The following is a 25,762-nucleotide window of genomic DNA, read 5'->3' on the forward strand; positions in this document are numbered from 1 at the left end:
ACAGAGTTCAAAGTTGTATTCTATCTTCCAAACTAGACTATTTTTCTCATGAATTTGAAACTTCTATATCATTTATATAACTGATGTAAAAATATTATGGGTGACAAAAAGACTTTGCCACTATTATCCTTGTTATATTCATAGCTATAAGAACAGGAAAGGCTTATACTAACTATACTAACTGCTTGGACAAAATAATTTTATTTTAATAAACAACAGCCAGCAGGCCGAATCAACTATATCCCATTTGGCTTCCACCTGTCCAACAAGAAGAATGATTTTCAAACTGGAAATAGAGTACCATTTAATATAAACAAGAAACTGAAACTCAAGATAGGTCATACAATAGGTGGAGAGCATCAATCCACGTGAGTCAAGTACAGGTCTCCAGCCCATGTGTACTATACCTCAGGGGACTAAAAGAACTTACATATACTGATTGTTGTGAATATCTTCTGTAATTCTTCAGAAATCACAGTGAGTGTGATGGATGACAGAAAGACTAGAGATGGGCAAATCTTTACTCCAATTTTTAAAATAGAAATTGAGGCAAAAGAGTAAGAAGTTTGAGATCAGTCCTGCCAAAATTCTTCGAGTTAAGCATATGGATTTTGAGTCTTAGTAAATAAATAGTTATTCATGAAAACCAATGGAATTTGCTAAAACAAATTATGCTAAGATAATTTATTTCCTTTTTCCTCCCTCCCTCCCTCCCTTCCTCTCTCTCTCTCCCTTCCTATCTTCCTTTATTTCTGTTATTCAACAAGTGCTTGTTTGATACCTCTGGGGATGCTTTACATAGAATGTTTGACAAAGTAAAATGTTTGCTAAATCAAAGTATCTGACAAAGAATTTTGTGTACAAAATGGTGAAGAAATTGAGCTTAGTAATAACAATTAGATAAAATAAATTTGTATGAAGAACAGGCATTCATTAGCTAATGAAAGATTAAGGAGATTTCTAGCAGTTTCCATGGTGCTCTGTCCATTGAGCTCCCTGTGTAACACTTCTATCAGTGTCTCGATAAAGTTATAGGAGTCATAGATATGTTGGTTTACATAAAGCAGTAGAAGAATAACTAGCACTTGCATGAGATCACCAGGGGTACTTGCTCAAAGTTCACACTCCTCACTGTTCCCCAGGTATACAGGAGCCCAATTCAAAAACAAGCAACATCAACAAAAAAGCTTCTGTATAGAAATGCTAAAAGTTCTCAAAAATTCTGGGAATTTTCTTTACCTTACAGTCCCTTTAGTCTAGCTTGTCCTTGATTATCCTCCTCTGCTGTGTCCCTTTATTTGATCATTACTTTTTATTCAAATGGCCCCAACTGTCCTAAGGATTTTTTTTTTTTTTGAGCAAAAAAAAAAGTGGCATTCTACTTCAAGCTCTACTGAGCTCCAAAATACCCTAATCTGTGTATCCCAGCTGCCAGGGGGCATCTCACAATAGACGTGGAAGCTGGTAATTGGGACACCACCCCCACTGGTGTAAACAAACACTTAAAACACATGGTTTCAGACTACTTTAATTTCATTCTCACCGTTTCTACCCCTACCTCTATCACCATCCATTCTAGCCACACAGAATAATGTGCAGTTCTTGAAATGCATCATTATACTCAACAACATCCTATCATTCAATAAATCTTTCCTGAAAACTACAAGTCCCTTCCCCACACCCCAGTCTAATTTATATCTGTGCTTCTTTGGTGCCCTCTGTCTCCATCAAAGAATTTTCACACTGAACTATGATCTCCATTATAAAGTAAGCCCCTTCATGGCAGGAAACTGTGTTTATGATGTATCTCCATAACCTACCACAGTGCCATATTCTTAGGATATGCTTAGTATGAGTTGGAGGGATGGATGGAAGGATGGATGGGTGGATGGATGGATGCTGTAGGAGCTCGCCTCACAGGTAGCAAAGACTTCAGAAAAGTGATGACGTTTGAGCTACATCTTGGAGTAGTAGAGCAACTAAAATGGGTAGACAAGCATTCTTCGTCATTACAATGGCCAGGAACATTTTTCAGACCAGAAAAATCTCTGACCTGGATGAAGGTAACACTTCCCCAGTGGGTCTTACTATATCCAGTATTTTCTGTCTCCTAGCCATTTTTCACAGTTTAGCCTATGCAATCTTACTAAAATGAAATTCTGAGTATGTCCTGCCTTTTAATGTAGCTTGCAAGGTTATTCATAATCTGGCTACTGGTTATCTCTTCTGATTCAACGATCAGCCCTCTCCACCTGGAACACTGTGTTCTAACCATATATTTACAATTCCTGGCATGTGCCAAGCTTGTTGTTTTACCTTTGGCCCTTTGCACCAAGAAAATTCTCCCTCTTATTTTTGCCTAGATAACTCCTAGTGCTCCTTCAGGTCTCTGTTTCAATAGGACTCAGTTTTCACATCATTTTCTTGGGAATGACTAGGTCACGTCACTATCATATACTCTCATAGCATCCTGCATTTATCACAATTATAATGAAATAATTATCTGTGAAATGTCTGTCTTCTAAAGAGATTACAAACTCCAGGAAAGGAAGAAGTTGATCTTTTTCATTACTGCCTCCTCAATGTCTATCACAGTATCTGGCACATAAAAAGTGATCAGTAAATATTTGTTGATCTAATGAACAAATAAAGATTAATGAATAAAGGTCTTTATTTTTGACTAGATTTTAAGCAAACTGAGGGCTGGTTCCAAGTCTATCTTATTCATCACTGTATTCCATTGTCTATCACATTGCCTGGCACATAATAAAGCTCTCACTAAATAGTTGTGGAACAACAAATCAATGATGGATTGAATGAGCATGACGTCTGCAGTTTAGTCACTCACTAGTTCCTGCCACATGCACTGCTAAATGCCCTATCATAAAAGAAGTTGTATTTTCCCAAAGTTATATCTGGAAAATGGGTTATACAAGAATGATTAAATGTCAAAAAGTTCACGTAACAATATACCACAAAAGCAAAGCTTCAAGAGCTGTAAATATTTATCATCATTAAAGATATAAAAATTAGGCTCTGTGTCCAATAAAATATACATGTAATTTTTATAATGGTTGGAGCTCTAATTAAAATAAAACCTTCACTCACCACATAAAATTATATTCTACTATAGTATAAGTTTTGCTAGCTAAAACAAATGTACCAGGTATGAAAATATTCAGCAGAAATTCAGCAAGCGTTTCTAGAATTATAAGGCCTTTTAAGAAGGATAAGGATGAACCTCATCAATAAACCAGTTTGAGATGTGCTTTCCTTAAATTAATGTTGGTATTTTTCAAAGCAGCATCCAAATATTTGAAGGCTTCATTAAGGATCTTAGTTGAGACAGTTTGGAAGACTGGAATCACCATTATCTCAAGCTGTTGTTAACCAATACTTTTTCTCTATGCCCTTTGAATTCCTTTCTAGTAGACCAGGAGTATTAGATCAAGGGTCAGATGGTAAATATTTTAGACTTTACTAGCCATATGGTCTCTGCTGCAACTACTCAACTCTGCTTATATAGCAGAAAAGCATCATAGACAATATGTAACTGAATGGATGTGGCTGTATTCCAATAAAATTTTATTTAAAAAAACAAGCAGCAGGAGATTTGATCTGCAGGCCATAGTCTACAGACTGCTGTTAAGTAAACAATTGCTGGTTTAACTGCCTAGCATCCATTGCCGCTTCCTTTGGTAAAGGCACCTTGATTTTTATTTGAGAAAGCATCTCTCCTCCACTCTCAGCCCATATAGTTAGAGTGGTGCTGACCCCAGCCCCATAACTCCAAAGTCAGTCATGTAACCCAGGACAGGTCAACTAGAATATTCTTTCCCTTAGCTGCAGTGATTGGTTCAAGGCTAAACAAGTAAACCACAGTGGTCCACTGTGTCTCCATCCTGGGACTTTTTGGACAATTCAGAAAGAAAAACTCTTTTTCTGGTGGAACTCTTAAGACAGTATAAGCCTACAGATGCTGGTAGAAACTATGTGGAAAGAGCGAGCCTGTGAGTGATGGAACACAGGAGAAAGCAAAGCTAAGATATGGAAAGAGAGAGATCAAGTCCAGATGGCCTCATCTGAGCCCCTGGATCCAGCTGTACCTTAAAATACATCTAAGCCTATATGAGCTGCAATAGAAAGAGATCCAAATTCACTCCATGAATAACATAAAGAGTAGCCTTAAAAGAAAAAAGTAACCCGAATGAGAAGCCCATGAGCTATTACAGAAGGTGCAGTTATGTGGTTCTGAACCAGTGCAGTGGGGTTGGAGGAGTGAGGAAGGACAGGTAACATGGGCTGGATATGAGTTGGGTATTTTTCTTTAAACCTTCAAATGTTGAAATGGTCTTTCCACATATTAATGTCCAAAGGGTCTGTATTTACAGAACCAGTGAATAGGTCCATAGAAAGAAGGGTAAGGGCAAAACATGGGAAGTACAGGCAGTAACTAAATCATCCTGAATGAGCAGATAATAATATACAAAAGCTCCAAAAGTAGTGCTTGCCTGTAATCTACTGAAGACTTTAAATTAAGGGATAGGGGCCCTGTTCAAGAACAGAGTTTACTGTTCGTTACTGCACTGACCCCACGACCCATGAAGAAAAGAAGCTCAGAACCTTATAGGGGTAAGCATCTCAGGTCACTTTGGTTCAAGATTGTAACTGCCATTTTTGTTTCATCTTGATTGAGATTTGTGCAAAGCTAGGCTTAGAGGCTTAGACTTTTAACTCAGGGCTGGTTTTGAACCATATTCTGGAACTTGCTTTCTTTACATTAAGTCAATGCTTGTCTCAAATACTTGTTCTGGACCTTCCCACTTCTCTCAACCAGGTAAGTATATGACCATTAGTACCTACCTAAATTCAAGTATTTATGTATAAATAATTTATTAAAACAATCACATGGAATTAATATTATTTTCAGTTTCAGAATGGGGAAAGGAAATGAAGATTAGCTTTTTCTTTTCTTTTCTTTTCTTTTTTTTTTTGCTGAGGAAGATTTGCCCTGAGCTAACATCTGTGCCAATCTTCCTCTATTTTGTATGTGGGTCACTGACACAGCATGGCTGCCAATGAGTGGTGTAGGTACCTGCCCAGGAACTGGGCACCAGTCACTGAAGTGGAGTGTGCCAAACTTAACCACTAGGTCATGAGGCCAGCACCCAAGGATTAGCATTTTTTGAAATCCTACTATGCTATAGTCACTATACATACTTAGTGATTTATAGCTATTTTCTTATTTAATCCTTACACAATCCAATGAGGTAGGTTTTATTATCCTTACTTTCAGGAAAGGAGACTGAGGTTCAGCAAGATAGGTGACTTGTCCAAATAACATAGTTAATAACAAAAGTCTGAGATCTTTACATAATATTGAGATCCCTACCATCACTGAAATCAAAGAGACAATCTCACTGAGTGGTGAAGATAAGCATGGTTGCTTAAGTTTGGGGGAAAAAAATCATATGGGGTACTTAAGCTCAATAGGTAATATCGAAATAGTCTAAGATTAAAATCTCCATCCTTAGAGGACATTAAACCTAATTTTGGCATCAAAAGTAAGACTCATAAAGTAACTGCAGAAGAAAAGACAACAAACAATGGAAGGTTCAGTCAAGTTTTTCAGTAGTTCAGAAAAGGAGGGAGCAATATAGACTACAAGAATATTTATTTAATGCAAACACCTTATAAAAATAATAAGAAGGGATTCAAAACTGAGGCATATCTGGGTATTAATTTGGTTGCTCCTACATGCTAGAAGATGGTTTCATGTTTAACACAATGTTTTTTGAAGAGGGCTTGATCTCTAATTGACTATGAAGATATGGTGAGTTCTGCTTGCTTATTTTCCTTGTTCTTGTGATATTTTGTGATATACAAATTTCCTATTATCTCCAAACACAGTACAGCATCGTCTAGTGCTCAGTTGAGTGTCTGAACATGTTTGCCATAGATATGTTTTTCTTTTCACATAGTCACACATTTTTCCTTCAAAGTGAAACACAGTTTTCTATTATTTCTTAAGAAATAAAATGTCCCATATTCAGTGCAGTCCCCTTAGAAGTTTACCTGGATGCCATTTCTCTCCCTCCTTTCCTAAGGGTAACCTTTAAAATAATTTGGTATATATCTTTTCCTTGCAACTTTTTATAATTTTACTATATATTTGGCCATAAACAAGACAGTACTGTACTGATGTATGTGCTTTTAAAACTACATAAATGGTGTCACAATGTACTTACCACTCTGTCACTTACTTTTGTCACTCAATATCACACTTGAAGGATTTGTTTATTTCCTAAATATTGTAACTGAGATTTATTGATCTATTATGCTGTATAGTTTCCTAGATATTGATATTTCATCATTTATTCATCCAGGTCCCTATAAATGGAAATTTGGATTTTACCAGGTTTTTGTTGTTGTTTTACTACTACAGTGTTGCAATTAATACCTCTAGGCATGCTGAATGAAAGTTTCTATAAAGTTTATACCGACATACGGAATTGCTGAGCTCACAGAAATATGCCAAAATGCACATATAAAAATATTTACTGCAGCACTGTTTATAAAGCCAAAAATTGAATACAGCTGAATTATACCTATCAATAGCAAAACAGATATGTGTTTTAATAAATTTATGCAAGGTTATTAAAGAGAATGGGGTAGATATATATGTACTGATACAGTAAGATACCCAAAGTTGATTGCTCAGTGAAAAAATCAAGTTACAAAACTATATTTAAATTATCTCAATTTTTATACAAATAAATAATAAAATTAATAATATATACAGATATCAAGGAGAAAAATCCAGAGGACTAGCTTAAAATTTCATGTTAGTGGTTATCCATGATGTATAGAATACACTTGTATTTTCTCTATTTTGTATTTCAGTGGTTATTCTGTATATTCCATGGTTAGTTATGCATTATTTTAATCTATATCTATAACCAGAATAAATATTTAAATACAATTTATTCTTATCCTGACAATGGCACATTTTGATTTTTTGACTAATAATTCTCTTTACAAGGGCCACTTCTCCCACTAATTTCTAACTCATTTCTGTTTTTAGCACAACTAACCAGAATCTATACTTACCTAGATTACTGCAATCTTCTTGCCATGCCTTGATATTTCTCATAGTTAAAATTAATTATATTCACTAATACTGCTTTTACCAAGAACACTTCTGACACTCTCTCTATCATATTATCTCTCTTAGGCCCGGTTCCTACTTACCTTCTAGATCAATTATAGGATTTCAGGTAAAGAATATGTAACTGAAGAATTTTAAAGAAGGTGTACAGTAAGTCAGAAGAGTTGTGCCTCCTGGAGAAAGATATTTGGAGGACCAACCAAGTTTCCTTAGGACGACATTTACTTGGGTGAATTAACCATTATTCAAAAATCAGACTTACTCTGGAAGAATTATAAAAATTAATTTCCCTATTGTTCTAAAATTGATCAGAATGATGGGTACTGATTCAAGCTAATAATGCTCACAAAGAATTATACATAGTCCATACGCTGCTATTCACCAGGCACTATGTGTAAGGAATTGATCACATTGTGGTAAATAAAACAGATCAGCTCAAAGTCCAAAATCTCATCAGCTCTAAGTCCAAAACCACATCATCTGAATCAGGTGAGGATGAGGCTCCTGGGTGTAATACATTATGTTCAGCTCCTGGAGCACAATTCCTCTTCATCTATGGATCTGTGAAACTAAAGAGACAAATTATCTCCCCCACCATGCTCCCACCAAATATTGGTAGGATAGGCATAGGATAACAACTATGGACATTCCGTTTCAAAAGGGGGGGAAATGGAAAGTAAAAAGGAGTCACTGTTCCAAAGCAATTCTGAAATCCAGCAAGGAAATGGGAATTTCTTGATTAGGTTTCAAGGCTTGGGAATAATCCTCCTTGGCTCTCAGCTCCATTCTCTGAAGTCTCCATCCTTCTTGGTTCTGCCCTGTGAGTCATCTTTCCTTTTTCATGAAAGGTAGAACATGCATGTTGCCCAGTAGTTTTATCAGACTGCTTCCTGCCAATTCTGGAAAATTGACAGCCTCCTTTCCTTTTGTGCTCTCTCTGTCCCTTTCAGACTAAGCTGGCAGTGATTTTGCTGAAAAAAATTTCTCAAGAACTTTGTGAGTCCTCCACGGATTTCACAGGGATTCTTTCCAGTAGAGAAAAGCCATATCCACAGACATTGTCAAGATTATCCTTTTGCTATATCTTGGCCTCCTGCAGAGATGGCTAAGGGACAATGTCCTTAAGCCTTCTAGATGTCCTCTGGTTTGATCTAGAAAATCAGTGAAGCACACCCTTAAGCTCTTGAAAGAAGCTTTTGTGTGACTGAATATTCTGACCTTTTGATCTTACTGAGGTTTTAGCAAAAGGTTATATCGTCATACACGTAGCTATTTCTTGATGCCATACTTTTGGCAGCCATTTCTGAATTTTAGCATCTTTTGCCATCTGAAGAGGCTGAGAATTTTCAAAATTATTCAGTCCTAGTTCATTTTTGTTTAACATTTCTTCCTTCAATTTATCTCTCCTGCTTATGTGTTATTATCAGCCACGAGAGGAAACCAGGCGTCACTTTGATACTTTGCTTGGAAATCTCCTTAACTATATATGGAAGTTTATATTTCACAATTTCACTAAGATTTCTGTCAGCACATAACAAAGATTCCTCTTCCTTTAGTTTCCAATAATCTGCTTCTCACTTCTGAGCCCATAAGGGCAGTGTTCTCAAAGTCCAGGTTTCTACTAACAGATTGTTCACAGTGATTCAGGCTTTTTCTATTATTCTGCTCAAAATTTTTCCAATAGGCTTCTGCCTATTTCCTCATTCCAAAGCTACTTTTATGCTTAGGTATGTGTTAGAGCAGCACACTTTTCTTGGTACCAAAATCTGTATTACTTTTCTATTACTACATAACAAATTACCCTAAACTTAGTGGCTTAAAACAACACCTAGTTATTGTCTCCATTTTTATGACTCAGGAGTTTGGGCATGGCTTAGATCAGTCCTCTGCTCAGGGCCTCCAAGTCTGCATTCAAAGTGTTGGTTGGGCTACAGTTCTACAATTCTCATCTAGAGCTTAGGGTTCTCTCCCAAGCTCATTCAGATCATTGGAAGAATTCAGTTCCTTGCAGCTATAGGACTGAGGCTCTCAGTTTCTACAGGCTGCCTCTCTCCTACTCATAGGCAATTTACAACACGACTCCCTGCTTTTTTCTAGGCCAGCAGGAGAACATCTCTCTTTAAAGGGCTCACCTAATTAGGTCAAGCTCATCCAGTAAAATCTCTCCGTTGATTAACTCAAAGTCAACTGATTCCAGACCTTAGTTACATCTGCAAATCTCTTTATATGTATATATCCCTTTGAGTTAGGAAGAAAATTACTATCTCACCCCCTACGCCCCCATAATGATATATATACATACATATATATATATATATATATATATACACACACAAATACGTACCTAGCTGTAGATCATAAAATTTTCCCAAAATACATCCATATGGTTGTATAATTTTCTCCAGTGTTGCTAAACGGCCTTGGTTTAGCAGCAGAGAATGTTGGTAATGGAACTGATCCAAAGGAAGAGGATAAAGAGGTCCCTAAAGGATTCTCAACAAGAAGCAACAGGAGATTTTCAGAGGAGGAAGAGAGGTTTCCATAGACACTCAGAGTAGATAAAGGCATCAGGACCAAGACAATGACACACTAAAGGCCAGTCAATCATCCTGTGGTCTAAGTGGAACAGAAATCTCAAAGGGAAGGCTTTTCTAAGAATTCTTAGAGGAGCATAATTGCTCATACCCCACACTTTAACTAACCAAGAAGTGGTAATCAGACAGATCTTCCAGGAAAGAGCTTATAAACTGAGACTGCACTTAATCTGGAGATGGACAGAGGCAATGGAGGCAACCTGAGGCACACAGGGACCTCGCTGCCTTCCAAGTGTGGTCCTCAGACTTGACATTAAGGACAACTTATTATTTCATATGGACCAAGATCCAGTGGTTAAATGAAATGATAGTCCCATTGCATTAGTTTCCTATTGCTGCTATAACAAATTACCACAATTTATTGGTTTTAAAAAAAACACAAATTTATTATTTTATAGTTCTGTAAGTCAGAACTCTCACTGGACTAAAATCAAGGTGTCATCAGAGCTGCATTCCTTCTGGAGGCTCTAGGAGAATTTTTTTTTTTTTTTTTTGCCTTTCCCAGCTTCTAGAGGTGAACTGCATTCCTTGGCTCAGGGTCCCTTCCTCTACCTTCAAAGCTACCTGCATGGCATCTTCAAATCTCTCTCGTATTCTGATATTCCTAGCTCCATCTTATAAGGATGTTTATGATTACATTGGGCCCACCTGTATTACCCAGGATAACATTCCCATCTCAAAATCCCTAGCTTAATCACATCTGCAAAGTCTCTTTTGTCATGTAAGGTAAAATTTCACAGGTTTGGGGGACTAAGGTGTGGACATCTTTGAGGGCCATTATTCTGCTTACTATGTCTGTCAAATGCCTTTTTAATAGTCAGACTCAACCTGCTGAAAAAAATGCTCAGTAATGTATTAGTGAGTTTGCTTACAAAGTTTATTTGCAATGTATTTCCACAGATTTTATATTATCTGATAAAATTAATAGAGGGATAACAATTAATAAATTTGATTAACAGAAAGTGTTAAGTAACATCTGTTATTTCGGAGTTGCTTCAAAGCATTCACAAAGCATCTAATCTTTTCTTATAATTGTCATTTACAGTAAGGGAAAAATGGATATCATTACAGCCATTTTCAAGGAAGGAAACAAAAGTATACAGTGGGTTAAGTGGATTTCCCTAGATCATTCAGGGAGGAATACTGCAGGAGTTATGAATAGAACTCAGCTTCCCCTATTCCCATTCAGCAGCTAAAAAGGCTGGGAATAATGGTTAGCAATGATTCATACTGATTATCCAGTGTTTCTTCTCCAAAGCACAGCAAACCCAAAAGAGAAATCATCACAGAGACATTAATATGCTTTGGGTTAGTTTTTTTGTTTTTTTTAACCTCCTGGTTTCAATAAGCTCTGAAGAAGTATAGAGAACATGTTCTAACCTATTTGGGAAATCTACTCAACCTTGAGTTGTTTCAGTTGAATTTCAAATAGGTTTGTAAGGTCTTAAATAAGCATAATTTTAAATTTTAAAAACATACATTGTTAAACTAACTGGCAGATAAAAATGAAAAGGAATAATGGATGTGCTGTTTGAGGGCTTTTATTACTAGTGCATTGACACGGTAGTGTAGTGAGAGGCTGTGCTGCCTGGTAGAAAGAGCTGGGGAGTCAGAAAGCATTTGGCTGGAATCTCAGTTCTTCCAGGTATACCAACTGTGAACCTTGGACAAGCTACCTACCCTCTCAGATTCCTCATCTTGAAAATAATAATAGCTATCTTACAGAGTTGATGTGAAAAGTAAAGATAATGCATGTAAAATACCTGACACATAAAAGCATTTAATAACTTTCCTACTTAGGAAAAAACTAAAATGTGCAAACAGATTTCCCTGCTAAAAATTGTTTGGAGTGGATGATCTGATGTGCTGCCCGGATTCTGCTTCAGGGAGGAAGGATTTATTCTCCAAGCTGCTGAGAGTGCCGCTGACAGAAAGTTTTTCGTTGTCAGCCCCTAGGGAAATGACCTTGGCCAAAGAAAGCCTCCTGACCCAATGTCCACCCTCATTCCTGGGTGATTCACCCCTGGGCTGTCCCAGTGACTGATGAGAAAGTCCTTCATCCTTGACCAGAATTTGCCATAGAGTCAACTGACTTCTCTGTTGAGACTGCTTACCAGCTCAACTTCTCCCTCTGCCTAATCCTGCTTCCTTCCTTTTTTCCATTCCGCAGGTATTGATCTCAACATTACTCCCTATAACCCTCCTATATCCTAGTCAAAGTTGGGAGTCAGTTTCCCAGGGAACCCCATCCAGCAACAATGTTGCAGGGTGTGTTGCTCAGCCATTCATATGTACTCTACCATCATCATTCTCCACAAGGAGGCAAGTGCATATGATACACCCAAGCATCATTGGGTTGCTGTGGCAGGGGTTGAAGAGCGAGGAGTCTTAAGCCTTGAACTTACTTCTGCTGTTATTTACCAAGGAGCCAGAATAAGTGTGAACCCACTGCTCAGCTCTATTTTACCCCTTCTAAACATCTTTCATGCGCTGGTTTGTGTAAAGATTCAGCCTGTTAGAAATTTTGCTTATTTCACAATTAAGGAAATTTAAATATGATTTGTGTAGTGAAAGATAATAATTATTAATATTTGTTGTCTAAGGTTTGCTTTATAATACTACAGAAAAAAGGATAAATGAAACAAGATTGGCAAAACGTTGATCATTGATGAAGCTGGGTGATTGGTACATGGAAGTTCATCATACTAGTCTCTCCATTTATGTAAATGTTTAAATTTTTGATAATAAAAATTGGATATTAATATGCCTTATAAAAGCACATGCATGTACATTATAAAAATACATACAATGCATGTACTTTAATGATCAGTTTTTAACATAGCTTTAATAACACATCTAAATTCTGTTCTGCTTATGTTAAGCAAATAAATCTATCAATATATGAGAAAAAATCATATTTCCCAAAGCAGAAAAAATTGAACTTGCTAGTATCTTGCCAAGTAATTCTCTATTTTTAAAAATTGCTGAGGCTTTCCTTAAAAGAAAACCCCACAAGGCATTTCAAGCTAAATTTATATTTTAAGAGATTTTTTAAGAGATTTACTTTTCATATTAAAGTACAACATACAGTTCTTCTGTGCCTTATACAGATTTTTAGCTTATAAAGACTTCATAATGTAATAGCAAATTATTGCAATTTTAAAAGCTCAACTTTATAGATGTCTTTTTTGAAAACAATAAATGTGAGTTATTACAATAGGTTTCTAAAATCTAGCCCAACCACACCTTTCTTCCTCCTCAACCTTTATAAAAGACCTGAAGAGTCAATTACTGGTACCACCTATGCTATTTAAATTCTGATGAGAACAATTCTGTTCTATATTTATAGATAGTGATTAAGAATTAAGTCAGCACCACAAAAAGAGAAGGTAATGTCTAACTCAAGTATTCAGTCTGTGTGGAGTGGTATTATTTGTGTTTAACTCTAAAATGTTTATTTAAAGTTTGCTGTGATAAGGAAACCCAGAAGGGTCCAAATATACTACAGAAACATGTTTCTATCTTTGTATTCTTCTACATTTGAAGGTCTTTCTGAATTTTGACGTTTCATACATTTGAGGTGATTTGAGCCAACACTTTGAGGAATACCATCATTCAGAAAATGATTTTTTCTTAAAGGGATTTTATCATTTCAATAATCATAGAGCTGCCCTAAGGGTTTCCTATAGCCAGGTTATTGTTATATCCACGTATTCTACATATCAATTAGACTTGGTGGACCTGAAACAAAAGGAAGGGTATGGAGCCTTCTAAGGATAAACACATAAATGCTGTGAATTAGGAGTTAGTCTAATAGCCTATGAAGGCTGAATTTTCAAAGCATTCTACCTAACTCTCTGAACTATACCCAAATAAACAAACAAGCAAATAAAATTCAAATATGTATAAAACATATGCATGTTAAGCCCAGTCCTGCAGGAAATATGACAGATTTCAGAAGAATTTGGTGTAAAATAACATAGAACTAGATGGGAAGACAGGAAAACTACATTCTTGTACCAGATTAGCCACTAACTTTCTCTTTGACCCTGGACGCTTTACCTTTCCAGATCTCAATTTCTCCATCTCTCAAAGGAAGGCCTGGTTATACTTATTATATTCCAAAGTTTAGGATTCAAGTATTAGACTTTCAATACTAATAAGCAATCATAAAAATTTTAAGCAATTGGATTAAAAGAATCTTGAATGGAAATTAAACAAGAATAAAAAATTTAAACAGAATTTTACTAAAAGTTGAAAATACATGTTACTTATTATATAAAAGTTTAAGTTTCCAAATATGTGCTATGTCTCTCATACTACATTTTCCCGAAGTCTTCTGAAATAACATGAGGTTGACCTTATGCCAGGCAATCCAGTGGGTGCTTGGCAAACCTGGCTCTAAAGAAACTTGATAATTCAAATACAAGCCATGCAATTTTCTAATTCAAATCAGTTTTATAATCCTAATGTATAATTAAGTTAAATTCACTAGTTATAGTCTCTAGTACTTGGAAACTTCAGTTTTAACCACAGTGTATAACATTTGTAGTGATGCAGTCTGTGTACTTGTGGGCTTATTCAACAGGGAAAACACTTCAGACTAGTACGATAAATATAAACTTTCATACTGTAATATAATTACAAGATAACATTAAATTGGTAAAATTCAGGTGGTACGCCTAAATCTCCAAGTTAACTATAGATATATATAATTACTTTTATACATTATAATAATCCCCATATCTGATAATAATAGCAATTATAGATTTGTATGGAGCTTTAATTTATACAAATAATTATGCTTCAACAATATCAAATATATATGTATCAACTTTAATTCTTTTTTAAAATTATTTTATTGAGGTTATGTTCATTTATAACATTGTGTAAATTTCAGATATACGCTATTATATTTCAGCTTCTGTATAGACTGCATCATGTTCACCACCAATAGTCTAGGTTTTGTCTGTCACTATACATCTGTGTCCCTTTACCCCTTTTGCCCTCTCCCCACCCTTTCCTCTCTGGTAGCCACCAATCTGTTCTCCTTATCTATGTGTTTGTTGCTTTTTATCTTCCACTTATAAGTGGAATCATACGGTATTTGTCTTTCTCTGTCTGCCTTACTTCACTTAGCATAATACCGTCCAGGTCCATCCATGTTATCACAAATGGCAAGATTTTACCTTTTTATGGCTAAGTAGTATTCCATATATATGTATATATACACAAAATCTTCTCTATCCATTCATCCATTAATGGGCATTTAGGTTGTGGCCAAGCCTTGGCTATTGTGAATAATGCTGCAATGAACATAGGGGTGCATATACCTTTTCAAATTAGCATTTTCATGTTCTCTGGATAAATACCCAGATGTGGAATAACTAGATCATAGGGCAGTTCTATTTTTAATTTTTTGAGAAATCTCCATACTGTTTTCCATAGTGGCTGCACCAGTTTGCATTCCCACCAGCAGTGTATGAGGGTTCCCTTTTCTCCATATCCTCTCCAACATTTGATATTTCTTGTCTTTTTAAAAATAGCCATTCTGATAGATGTGAGGTGATATCTCATTGTAGTTTTGATTTACACTTCCCTAATAATTAATGAATCATGTTTTAATTCTTACAGTTTATTAAAAATGTTATATCATTTAAGTCATAACAGCATGATTTAGGCATATTATCTCCATTCATTATTATAATCTTCATTTTGTACATAAGGAAATTGATCAGATAAAACTTTGAACAGAGCAAATAGATTGCCTTAATTAGATAGAGAGAACACGGTGTTAACAAAATAAAGGCTACTTATTGAAATTTCCCTAAAAATGGAGTCTTAGTCAGAAAATCTTAATAGATATTGAAAATATATTTAGGCCACAAATAGATTTTCAGTATCTATTGATATACTAATACAGTTTTTTTGCCCCTTAATTTATGGATGCAATGAATTATACTGGTTGATTTCCTAATATTTAATCATCCTTCTATTCCTAAAATAGATTCTACTAGGTCATAGGCATTATCCTTTGATTAAATTGAGGTATTCTCTTATGTAATATTATACTTAGACATACATAGACACGTGAGAGAGTTAATTTTTCTTTTTAATTTTGGTACTATCTTAATTGGGTTTAGGTGTTAGCATCATGCTACTTCATAAAATTAAAATTCTTTATACATTTCTATGGCCAGGAGCAATTTAGAATTTATAACTTACAGTGTGTTCACTTATTACAATCATTCTCTTTTTCCTGCTTATTGTACTTAACTGAAAAAATCCCAATTCTGGCTGAATTTAACTCTGTGTCTAAAACCAAACAAAGCAGCTTCATTTGATTGGGAGAAAAATATACGTTCCATTCTCCGAGATGACTCTTTCAGACCTTCTTTCTCCTCCAGCACACCATTTCCCACACCACTCTCAATCAATAGCCATGTTTATTACTTTACTGAAAAAATAAAATCAAAAGAAAACCTCTTCAGAGCAAGGAAAATTATAAGGGATAAAGAAGAACATTACGTAATGATAAAGGGGTCAATTCTCCAAGAAGACATAACAATTCTTATTATGTATGCACCTAACAATAGAGTGTCAAAATACATAAGGCAAAACCTGATAGAATTGCAAGGAGAAACAGATGAATCCACATTATAATTGGTGACTTCAACACCCTCTATCAGAAATGGACAGACCCAGCAGGCATAAAATCAGTAAGGACATAGTTGAACTCAACAACACCATCAACTGGATATACTGGAGATCTATAGATGACTTCACCTATCAATAGCAGAATACACAGTCTTTTCAAGCTCACATGGACATTCACCAAAATTGACCATATTATGACCATAAAACACACTTTAACAAGTGTTTTATGCTCTCAGATCACAATGGAATTAAACTAGAAATCAAAAATAGAAAGATAGCTGGAAAATACCCAAATACTTGGACATTAAATAACATACTTCTAAATAACACATAAGTAAAAAAAAAAAAAAAAGAAAAATTTCAAGAAAAATTTAAAAATATTTTGAACCAAATAAAAATGAAAACACAACATATCAAAATTTGTGGGATTTGGCAAAAGCAGTCAGTACAGAGAAATTTATAGTATTGAATGCATACATTAGCAAAGAAGAAAGATCTAAAATCAATCATCTAAGCTTCCACCCTAGGAGACTAGAAAAAGAAGAGCAAACTAAAGGCAAAGTAAGCAGAAGAAAAGAAATAATAATAATTAGAGCAGAAATCAGTTAAACTTAAAACAAGAAATCAGAGAGAAAATCAACAAAATCAAAAGCTGGTTCTTTGAAAAAAATCAATAAAATTGAAAAGCCTCTAACCAAGTTAACCAATGACAAATATTACTAATATCAGATGTGAGAGAGAGGACATCACTACAGATCCTATGGACTTTAAAAGTATAAACAAAGAGTACTATGAACAACTTGATGCCCACAAATTTGATAACCTAGATGAAACAGACCAATTCTTTGAAAGACACAACTGGCCAAAACTCACATAAGAAGAAACAGACAATCTGAATAGACACATCTATTAAGAAATTAAGTTGATAATTAATAATCTTCCAAAACAGAAAGCACTAGGCCCAGACAGGTTCATTGGTGAATTCTACCAACCATTTAAGGAAGACAGTATATCAGTTCTCTACGATCTTGTGCAGAAGACAGAAGCAGAGAGAACACATCTAACTCATTCTATGAGGCCAGTAATGCCCTAATACCAAAACCAGACAAAAACATTGAAAACAAAACCCCAAAAAACTAAAGACCAATAGTCTCATGATAATACACGCAAAAATCCTCAACAAAATATTAGCAAATCGAATGCACAAAGTATAAAAAGAATTATACACCACTACCAAGTGGGATTTATCCCAGGTATGCAAGGCAGGTACAATATTCAAAAATCAATTAATATAATCCATCACATTAACAGGCTAAAGAAGAAAAACCACATGATCATATTAATAGATGCAGAAAAAGCATTTAACAAAATCCAACATCCACTCATAATAAAAATCCTTAGTAAACTAGGAATGAAGGAGAACTTCCTCAACTTGATAAACAATATGTACAAAATACATATTCTTAGCTGTATTAGGAAGCTAATATATTTAATGGTGAGAAACTTGAAACTTTCCCACTAAGATAAGGAACAAGGCAAGGATGACCCTCATACCACTGCTTTCCAACATTGTACTGGAAGTCCTTGCTAATACAATTAGGCAAGAAAAGGAAATAAAAGGTATATGGATTGAGAAGAAGAACTAAAACTGTCTTTCTGGGGCTGGCCAGTGGCGTAGCAGTTAAGCTCACGTGCTCTGTTTCAGTGGCCCAGGGTTTGCCGGTTCGGATCCTGGGTACAGACTTATCACAGCCAATCTTCCTCAACAAAAAAAGGAGGATTAGCAGTGGATGTTAGCTCAGGGATAATCTTCCAAAAAAAAAAAAAACTGTCTTTGTTTGCAGATGACAGTATTGTCTATGCAGAAAATCCAAAAGAATTGACAGAAACCACCTGGAACTAAGAAGTGATTACAGCAAGGTTGTAGGGTACCAGGTTAATATACAAAAGTTGATGTCTTTCCCGTATACCAGCAATTAATAGTGAAATTTGAAATTAAAAACATAACACCATTTACATTAGCATCCCCCACAATGAAATACTTAGGTATAAATCTAACAAAATATGTACAAGATCTATATGAGGAAAAATACAAAACTCTGATGAAACAAATCAAAGAAGTTGATAAATGGAGAAATATTCTATGCTCACAGATAAGAAGACTCAATATTTCAGGATGTCAGTTCTTCCTAATTTATCTATAGATTTAACATAATCCAAATCAAAAATTCAGCAAGCTATTTTGTGGCTATTGACAAACTGATTCTTAAGTTTACCTGGAGAAGAGAAAGACCCAATATAGTCAACACAATATTGAAAGAGAAAAACAAAGTTGCAGGACTGACACTACCTGACTTTAAGAATTACAATAAAGCTATAGTAATCAAGAAAATATGGTATTGGTGAAAGAACAGACAAATGGATCAATGGAACAGAAGAGAGAGACCAGAAATACTAGACCCACATAAACATAGTTAACTGATCCTCGACAAAGATACAAAGGCAATACAACGGAGCAAAGACAGTCTCTTCAACAAATGGTACTGGAACAACTGGACATCAACATGCAAAAAAATTAATCTAGACACAGACATTACACCCTTCACAAAAGTTAATTCAAAATGGATCACAGATCTCAATATAAAATGCAAAACTATAAAACTCCTAGAAAATAACATAGGAGAAAATCTAGATGGCCTTGGGTTTGGCAGTTACTTTTTAGAAACAACAGCAAAGGTGTCATCCATGAAAGAAAGGCTTGATAAGCTGATTTCATTAAAATTAGAAAAGAGATACCACTGCACACCTACTAGAATGGCCAAAATCCAGAAGACTGACAACACCAAATGCTGGGCAGGATGTGGAACAAACAGGAACTCTCATTCATTGCTTATGGGAATGCAAAATGGTACAGCCACTTTGGAAGACAGTGGGTGGTTTCTTACAAAATTAAACATATTCTTACCATATATGATCCAGCAATCATGCTCCTTGATATTTATCCAAGGGAGTTGAAAATTTATGTCCACACAAAAGCAAATCATGTTAGATCCATAAAAAGAAATGCTACTCAGCAATAAAAAGAATGAACAACTGATAATATGGATGAATTTCAAACATTATGCTAAATGACTAAAGCAAAGACACAAAAGAATGATTCTATAATGAATCATTATGATTATGAATCTATATGATTCTATTATTATGAAAATCTAGAAAATGCAAAACTATGGTGAAAGCAAACAAATCAAAGAATGGCTTGGGGCCTGAGTATGGAGGGGATTGATTACAAATGCACATAAGGAAACTTTTTCAGATGATAGGAATGTTTTATATCTTGATTATGGTGGTAGTTTCAGTATAGTATACACTTGTTAAAACTCATAAAATTGTACAACTACAATTGATTAATTTCATCATAAATAAACTACATGTCAATACAAAAACAAGAAACGAAGCATCTGGCACCAAAATTAATGTTGGTATTTATATTCAGAAAAGTGACAATGGCTGCATTTCACAAAATATCTCACTCTATATTTTCCTGCAATATTTGGCTCCCTTTAGTGTATTTAACATATTATTTTACTTATATAAAGCTTTGCAGGAATTCCTCTGATTCCAGAAATGAGAAATGCTTATGTACCACTAATATAAACAGTGATTTGTCAGGAACTAAATGCTCTAAGATTTAGAGATGGAGGAAGAGACACAGCATATACAGGTATACCCTCGGAAAATTATATCATTAATTTTTTTGTTACATATATAGCACATTACTTTAAGATCACCAAAGTTAATCACTGCAACCAAAATGTAAGAGCATTTTGTTTTCCATTGCAAGAAAGAAACAGTATAACTGATTATTCTTGGTATGTGAGCTAAATAATGTAAAACCTAAAGAAACGTCACAAATATAACTGGAAGTATATAAACTGCCATTTATTTTCCTCAAAGTAGGTCTTGAGGATAGAATGAGGAAAAGGAATTACTATAATTACACACATTCAAGATTCTCACTGAGTTAGGTACTGTGCATAATACAATGGCTATAAGTTAATGAATAGTACTGATTTGAAATGCCATTACACCTGGCTTCTTTAGATTTCCAATAAATTAGTAACACTATTTCATGATCAGTTCTGGGTTTTTTCCCCACTATAATTACTCCATTAATGAATAACTTTTCACAGTAAATGACTGAAGTAAATTAAAAATTATGTTTATCATAGACAAGCTAAAGACAAATCAAGGGTCTTTTTTTTTCAATTAATGCCAAGTTGTTTCTTCAGGATATGCAGTATTTTATAAAACTCCGAGAAAAGCTAGATCATGAATCAACAAATATTTATGAAATTCCTTTATCTACAACACTACATTCCATGCGGGAGGATAGACAACAAAGATATTGTGGGATCTCAAAGACTTTAAGTTCAGTTGAGGAAACAAAGCACAGACGTAGATTCAGGTATACATTACTAATACGATTCCTTCAGGGCAATATTTGCACATATCTACTCCCTTATATTTATATGCCTATTCAAAATTCACCTGCCAATGATTGACCTCTTGAGACACCCTTTTCTAAAAAACAAACAAACAAAAGCAATGAAGTGTATCATTCTGCCTTAAACAAAGAATCCAGAGACCTTTTTCTTTTTTTTACAATAGTATTCATTTTGGAAAATATGTGCCTGCCAGAAACAATAACGTAAAAAGCCAGGCAGAGAAGGAAGGGAAACACAGAAAGAATAGAGGAGTGAACTAGGCATTTAACAACTTATCCAGAAAAGATAATCAGCACTTTAATTTTATCATGTCACAAGCATAAGCATATGAAAATTGGATTAACAACACAAAGCCCTATAAAATACAGTAATTCATTCCCAAATTCAAATTCTTTTTATGTGAAATTCTAGTATATTAAAATATATTACTATATATATTCTTTTTGCTACTAAAAGGATTTTGATTGTATTCTAAGTTGTTAATGTTGGGAATAGTTAGAAAAAGTGGGAGCTTGGAACAGAAATATAAAAAAGGGATAAAACAAGTGGCAGAGCAGGTAAAGAAGCTTTTGCATCAGATTTTACTACTTTTTGTCTTATGAGAAGAGAATTTGCTGGCACATATATGAAGGATGCTTCCAATATACTTTAAGGTCATTTCACTAGGATCACATTGACACTGAGGTGGTGAAAGAGTGGAAGTCAATAATCACAAGTCATGACATCAGTATTTGACACAGGATCATATCCTGGAAAAGACCTCTTAGTATAAATATTATCTACAGAAAAGCCAAATAACTATATAGCCATGACACTGAAACTAAGGGAAATAGAAGAGCTAAGAAGTTTCTAATGATCAAGTGATTACAAATGGAATGATTTTACAATGCTTATTATTGCTCATTAAGATGTATAACATGTCATCTCTAACCCTTTATATACTGTTCAATCTTTAATTTCAGTGAATTAAACTTGTGTACTTAATAAGGTGTTTTCTAAATTTATTTGTGACTTCAGTAAAGATAAAACAGGTCCTAAATTAGGGCAGTAGCAATAGCAATGAAAATAGCATTTCACAGATGTGCCAAGTGTTCTAGCTTCATAATGGTGGATGATGATGCTTCAGGGCAATTCAGGGGGAAATATAAGAAGTTTCACATTTGGATATGTTGCAATATGAGGCAACTTTGGTGCATCCAGACCAAGATGTTGATACCATAAGTCATTTTAAATAGGATCTGTAGCTCAGGAAAAAGATGTAGGTAGAAGATGATTGAATCTATGGAATAGAGTTGGAGTGAATATCAACATTTTGAGACTGAAAGGGTAAAGGGGAATCATCCAGTCAAGCAGTTAAGGGAAAAATCAGAAGAGAAAAGTATTACAGGAGCCAAAGGAGGAGAGAGAGTGATTAGAACTAAATAGACCTTCAGCCTAAGTGTACAAAGTACACTGGGTCATATTATAATGTATTGCCTACCCTTTCTACTGTGGGGAAAGTCTTGAAATATTAAAGTTAAATATAATGAGGGGCTGGCCCCGTGGCCGAGTGGTTAAGTTTGCGCGCTCCGCTGCAGGCGGCCCAGTGTTTCGTTGGTTCGAATCCTGGGCGCGGACATGGCACTGCTCATCAGACCACGCTGAGGCAGCGTCCCACATGCCACAACTAGAAGGACCCACAACGAAGAATATACAACTATGTACCGGGGGGCTTTGGGGAGAAAAAGGAAAAAAAAAAAATCTTAAAAAAAAAAATGTGCTTTTAAAGGTAAATATAATGAAACAAAGCAAAGTTAATACAAAACAACAAATATCTGAAGCTTTCAGCTCTGGAAATAGAAAAAGAACAGTAGAACACTCCCTGATTTCAAAATATACAAAGCTATAGTAACCAAAACAGCATGCTGTTGACACAAAAACAGACACATAGATCAATGGAACAGAATCAAGAGCCCAGAAATAAACCCACACATCTTGGACAGCTAATTTTCGACAAGGGAGCCAAGACCGTACAATGGCGAAAGAAAAGTCTTTTCAATAAATGATGTTGGGAACACTGGACAGCCATATGCAAAAGAATGAAAGTAGACCATTATCTTACACCATATACAAAAATTAACTCAAAATGGATTAAGGACTTGAATCGAAGACCCAAACCATGAAACTTCTAGAAGAAAACATAGGTAGTACACTCTTCAACATCAGTCTTAGCAGCATATTTTCAAATACTATGTCCGTTGGGGCAAGGGAAACAATAGAAAAAATAAACAAATTGGACTACATCAAACTAAAAAGCTCCTGTACAGCAATGGAAACCATCAACAAAATGAAAAGACAACCTAACAATTTGAAGAAGAAATTTGCAAACCATATATCTGATAAGGGGTTAATATCCAAACTATACAAAGAACTCACACATCTCAACAACAAAAATACCAACGACCCAATTAAAAAATAGGCAGAAGATCTGAACAGACATTTCTCCAAAGAAGATATACAGATGGCCAACAGCACATGAAAGGATGTTCATCATCATTAACTATCAGGGAAATGCAAATCTAAACTACAATGAGATATCACCTCACTCCCATCAGAATGGCTATAATTAACAAGACAGGAAATAAGTGTTGCAGAGGATGTGGAGAGAAGGGAACTGTCATATACTGCTGGTGGGAGTGCAAACTGGTACAGCTACTATGGAAAAAAATATGGAGATTTCTCAAAAAAGAATAGAACTACCATACGATCCAGCTATTCCACTGCTGGGTATTTATCTAAAGAACATGAAAACACAAATGCTTAAAGATACATGCACCTCTATGTTCATTGCAGCATTATTCACAATAGCCAAGACTTGGAAACAACCTAAGTGCCCATCAATGGATGAATGGATAAAGAATATGTGGTTTGTATTCACAATGGAAGACTACTCAGCCATAAGAAACGATGAAATCGAGCCATTTGTGACAACATGGATGGACCTTGAGGGTATTATGCTAAGCGAAAAAAGTCAGAGGGAGAAAGCCAAATACTGTATGATCTCACGCATAAATAGAAGATAAAAACAACAACAATCACATAGAGACAGAAATTGGATTGGTGGTTACCAGAGGGGAAAGGGGGAGGAGGAGGGTGAAAGGGGTGATTAGGCACACTTGTGTGGTGATGGATTGTAATTAGCCTTTGGGTGGTGAACACGATGTAATCTACACAGGAATTGAAATATAATGATGTACATCTGAAATTTATATAATGTTATAAAACAGAGTTACCTCAATAAAAAAAGAAGAAAAAAAACAGTAGAATGCTATATTGTCTTCAAGACAAATTATATTGCACATAAAATTGCTTTGAGCTAAACACTGCTAGAATTAATAAACTGTCTGGTTATTCAATATAAATTCACATGATTTATACCAAAGATTCATCTACACTCTATGGAGGGAAAATATCCATTTTCTCTCTTCTTTCTAAAAGAATTTTTGAATTCCAGAAGAAAGTTTACGATGATTAATAGAGGGCTCTATAAATTTGTGTTCAGAGAAAAATTTTAATCTTTTATACATAAAGATGATACTTCAGGCCAACTATCAGTAAAAATTATATTTTGAGTTGGTTTTTTCCAGGGAAATTACAAATTATAGTGGATTTTCTAGAATTTCCCTACATGAAGCACATCATATTCTAATTAAATGGTTAGCTGAAAGTAAGCATAACGTATATGACCTGCTTCCAGCCTCTCTCCACTCAGCTCACCTTCAGTTTGGTGCCATGATAAACTCAATTAAATGCCTCATCTAATAATAATGTAACAGACAATATTTTGGAAATATTAAACAAATATATTTTTCCATTTCCCCTAAATTATGATGTCTTGCATATCCCTATTTCATCACAGAGTCTATCAGATAAGATTATGGGACTCTCTGGGCAGTGAGGTTTATTCCTCATTTTTCCTGGCACAAACTAGTAATATTTCAAACTCTCCTTAAAGAAACCCTATGTGGGGACCTCCTTGCCGGGCACCTCGGGACTGACCACGGAGGGGCGTGCGCCCGGAAGCAGCCGGTCAGCCATGGCCACTCTGTGAACTCGGTAGTCACAAATTAGAGACACCCACCAGCGAGCTTCATTGTTGACCTTCTGGAACTCATTCCCATGACAGCAGACCTTTTCTGCGAAAGAAGGTAAATCCTAAAAAGACCAAGCAGGAAATGACCTTTTAACAAAGAGGATCCGACTACCGGGAAAACTAGCCAAGAGATAATTCCCATCGAAGATTTTATTACTCCTGTGAGGTTCTTGAATAAAGCAAGACAGCGGCCTCAGGTGGAGTTCCTTTTTGAAGAGGGTAAGAGGAGAGTTCTGCTTCTGAAAAAGTAGTTGCTGTACAAGCAGCGAAAGCATGAGATGGAGAGGGACGCCATCAGGTCCATGCTTGAGGCTCAGCAGGAAGAGCCCACCAAGCAGGACCCAAGTTTGTTCCCCTTTGAAAGGGAAGGGCCAAATTACATGCCACCGGCCCCAATTACCAGCCCGTTAAGCTACAGTGCCATGACATGACCAGGGTGTGCACTCCAGGTCAAGAGATAGAGCTGCAGGCAGCTGTCCTAATAACACACTGCACCTTGAGAGTTAGAATGACCAGCCTTCAAGCCTGCTTTTCACAGAATCAGGCATGCTATTAATAAATATGTTTGATCAAAAAAAGAAAACAAATGGGGGGCTGGCCCCGTGGCCGAGTGGTTAAGTTCGCGCGCTCCGCTGCAGGCGGCCCAGTGTTTCGTTGGTTCGAATCCTGGGCGCGGACATGGCACTGCTCATCAGACCACGCT

General features: G+C 35.6%; 1 protein-coding gene and 1 pseudogene across 16 annotated transcripts in view; one reads left to right on the plus strand and one right to left on the minus strand.

Annotated features, from left to right (window-relative positions):
• The window catches only part of ANKS1B (ankyrin repeat and sterile alpha motif domain containing 1B), a 1,016,307-nt gene that overhangs the window by 677,965 nt on the left and 312,580 nt on the right, over positions 1–25,762 (minus strand). The window lies entirely within an intron of this gene.
• LOC106827246 (large ribosomal subunit protein mL40 pseudogene) lies at positions 1,881–25,615 on the plus strand (annotated as a pseudogene).

This window comes from Equus asinus, chromosome 4 (assembly GCF_041296235.1).
Source record: "Equus asinus isolate D_3611 breed Donkey chromosome 4, EquAss-T2T_v2, whole genome shotgun sequence".
NCBI classification, from domain to species: domain Eukaryota; kingdom Metazoa; phylum Chordata; class Mammalia; order Perissodactyla; family Equidae; genus Equus; species Equus asinus.